General features: G+C 34.2%; 1 long non-coding RNA gene across 1 annotated transcript in view; it reads left to right on the top strand.

Moving 5' to 3' along the window:
- The window catches only part of LOC108532388 (uncharacterized), a 7,805-nt gene extending 4,047 nt beyond the window's left edge, over positions 1-3,758 (top strand). The window contains exons 2-3 of the long non-coding RNA XR_001886430.1: positions 3,098-3,157; positions 3,687-3,758. This is a non-coding gene — a long non-coding RNA (uncharacterized LOC108532388). The remainder of the gene's footprint in view (positions 1-3,097; positions 3,158-3,686) is intronic.

The raw sequence follows: 3,758 nt of genomic DNA on the forward strand, positions 1-3,758 counted from the left end.
ATTAATCTAGTACAGAAAGAAAAATAAAATTATAAGATTTTATTTATATATAAATTATATTTGATTTCATATATACAGTACAGAAAGAAAAATAAAATTATATGATTTTATTTATATATAAATTATTTTTCTTTCTGTACTAGATTAATGCTATGGTTTTGAAACTGGGTTATGTGAAGTCCTAGGACTTCCCAGGACTCTTCCCTGAGAGCTGTGTACTCCCCCATCTCCTAGCCTCTCTTACCCAGGGCAGTTTAACCTTAATCTCTTTCATATAGGTTTTCGTAAGAACAAGAGTTGTTTTTGCTTAAAAGATTGAAAACACATGGACCATTAAATGGGTGGTCTACAATCTGTGGAAAGATTTTTAAAACTATAAAACTATAATTGAAAATGCATTCATTCATTCATTCATTCATTCATTCAGTACCTCCTGTGTGCCTGACAGTGGAAAGTATCCTAGAGATACAAAACTGAGTAAGGTATGGTCTAGTGGAAAATTTGGAAAATAGAAACAATTTCTAGCAGTTATAATACAGTGTAATAAAGGCTATGATAAAAAATTAAGTACAGAGTGCTGCAGGAATACACAGGAGGAACATTAGGGAAGGATCCTGGAAGTCATCTGAGGATGAGAGCTGAAAGGTGGGTGAGTCAGCCAGTATGCAGAGCACGAGCAGGAAGACAAGTGAGATAACCCTAGTCCTGCATTTATGGAATCTGTTTTCCTCACTGGGGGAAAATGAGCCAGTTAAGGTATTAATTCAGGTTAAAGCGATTATTGTCCTTTTCTGTCATCGCCTAAAATTATGCCAGAGCCAAAACAAGATGCTATAAACTATGTTATTTGCAAATTAGAAATAACTTAGTTGTAACTTTAGTATGTTTAGAAATATGTAACGTTGATCAAGGGCATTGGCTCATAAATTCTTAATTTTGACATTGGTTAAAGGAAGAGAGTGGCAATGCTACCAACCCTTTCATTTCCTACTGAGTTCTCTTTTACTGACAGTGCCTCTGAGCATAGGCTTTTAGCTGTCCGCCCCAAATCGGGTCAGCCTGCTCCAGTAGTAAAGGTTCTTTTCATGACCAGCCACACTCCGTCCTGCCCTCTTCAAAAGAACTGTTGCACTAACAGTATGGGGAGATGGGGTGGTGCCGAGGTGTATGGGAGCAACCTAGGTAAAAATGCCGCAGACTCCCACTGTTTTTACCCAGAGTTTCTCAGTTTTTTATGAATGAATGCTTCCCACGTTGTTGCTTCCTTTTGGTTAATTTCTAGACCTGTTATGATTGTTTTTTAAATAATTTTGTCCAATTTTAAAGTTGTTTTGGAGAAGGGGAAATACCAGTTTCTTCACTCTGCGGTATTTGGAAGTCGACACATTTTTTGATATATNTTAAACGGAGTTTCGCTCTTGTTGCCTACGCTGGAGTGCAGTGGCGCAGTCTCGCTCACTCCTCCTCCCGGGTTCAAGCGATTCTCCTGCCTCAGCCTTCCGAGTAGCTGGAATTACAGGCATATGCCACCATGCCCAGCTAATTTTGTATTATTAGTAGAAATGGGGTTTCTCCATACTGGTCAGGCTGGTCTCAAACTCCCGACCTCAGGTGATCAGCCCACCTCATTGGGATGGGCTTACAGTGTTGGGATTACAGGTGTGAGCCACTGTGCCTGACTGGCAGGATGACTTTGTAAATCTAAAAGTCTTCTGAAATTTAAAGACTGCCTTTTTTTTAGTGGGTTTCTATTAAAATGTTTTGCAAACTTGTTGTTTCTTATGTTTAAAGTGCATGTGCTTTAGTTTCCTGATGACTTTTAAAGCGTGTTGCACTGTTGTAATTGGAATATATTCTACTTCTTGAGTAATTAAGTTACTCAGATCATTTGGGGTTTCTTAATTTCTAGAAGCCATTACATTTGAAACCTCTGTTTTCATTTATTTTACAAATAATATTTATTTAAAAACCTGTTTCTCAAAAATATGCCTCTTCCCAGTCTGGGCCACCACCCTTTTCAGGTTGTGCGTTGAGTATACTTAGCTACAGAAATTAGCAATTAGCATGATGCTATATTTTCAGCAACAACGAGAAAAATCATAACTTTGGGATTAATAAGTATAGTTCTTCAGTTCTGTGTCAAAGTGACAAAGTACTCAGTTGTATATTTTACATATGTACTTTGTCATGTACTGCTATCACCCAGGATCAAGTACATGAATCTTGGTACTATGGACAGGGAAACCATTGAATCGAATATTACATATAAATAAAATCTAATTTAAATACATTTTGTAGGAAATTTCTCTTCAGTTCTGCATGTCAGGTATGGTGCTAGATGCTTCACACTGAGGTGCATCTTAGGTATGAATTAAGCGTATTTATGTATATTCCATATATTCTGCTGTATAAAAATAAATGATAACAGGGAATACAGCATGTTTGTGCATATTTAACTATAAACACACATTTACATATATTTATAATTAATCACTTTGAAACCTGAATCGTATCACATTTTGTATTCTCAGGTATTCAGAAACTTCCAAAAAGATTTAATTTAGTTTCAAGTATTTATGTTTTGATCTCTAATCGTATTTTTGCCATGTTTGAAGTAGTTTTAGCTCCCCAAGGGTAATACAGTTTGGGAGCATTACTACCTGAAAATACTTAAGATTTGACAAGAGAAGTATTTAGTTAATCCATTAAAATTTCATTTATTGTTTACCCTAAGAGTCAGTAATTTTTAGCTAAAGGAAAATCTTATGCCTGTATGACTACTGTCCAAAATTCTGAAAATATTATATACCTCATGGCTCAGAAATAAATCAGATTTGTCACATCAGTCGTAGACATTTACATATGGTGATTTCCTTTTCAACTTTAAAAGTCATGCACTCACCTAGTTGACTTTGGATAATAGGGCTATACCTTGAAGTCACTGACTGTAGAAATGAGCATGTGGATGGTATGTGGGAAAGTTGACTGTGTGCTAAATTTTAGATACTTGAGTATCTTATTATTTAGAAGAATTTTTTGGTTTGAATTTATGTCTATAAATATTAACTGTGTATGCTATGTTATTTTTTCTACTCAGGGTAATCTGGCAATGAAACCACATTTCCTGGAAATAAATATATCTGAACTTAGTTTATGGGTAAGAATCAATCTATTTTAATGCTTATGTTTTTTCTTCTCTAAAATATATCATTGGTTTTATGTTTTACTGTTAAGAAAATGATCTGTGTAATTCCGGGGATCCAACAGTTTCATAGTGTATTAGGGCTCAATTTTAATATACCAAATTGCCCTTTTTTTGAAAAAAGTTAAAGTGAATCCTGGGTATGTAGTTAAAAAATTCTAGTTTCATTTATTACTCATGTTTCATCTGAGAAACAGTGCATGTATAAGAAACTGTTAAAGGGAATTTAACTGCAGTGGTTGTGTGAATCTTCTATAAAATATATTAATTTTGATAAGATTGTATGATTATATTTTTATTTTTAGTTATTGCCCCTTGATTTTGAGCAACACGCTTGATTTTAAATTGAGATGCATTTTCTAGCATTTCTCTTGTAGACAGCAATATATATTTCATGTATGATTAAAGCATTTATTTTTTTCTTCCTAGTCTATGTCTATGGAATATGAAGCATCAAAGTTATTTTTGTTTTCTTTTTTTTTAGGTTATTCAAGTATGTTTTTGGTTATTTGGAACTGTCATGCTTAAATACTTGGCATCTAAAATTTTTGGTATT

Source organism: Rhinopithecus bieti, unplaced genomic scaffold, assembly GCF_001698545.2.
Source record: "Rhinopithecus bieti isolate Rb0 unplaced genomic scaffold, ASM169854v2 scaffold_10015, whole genome shotgun sequence".
Classification (NCBI taxonomy): Eukaryota; Metazoa; Chordata; class Mammalia; order Primates; family Cercopithecidae; genus Rhinopithecus; species Rhinopithecus bieti.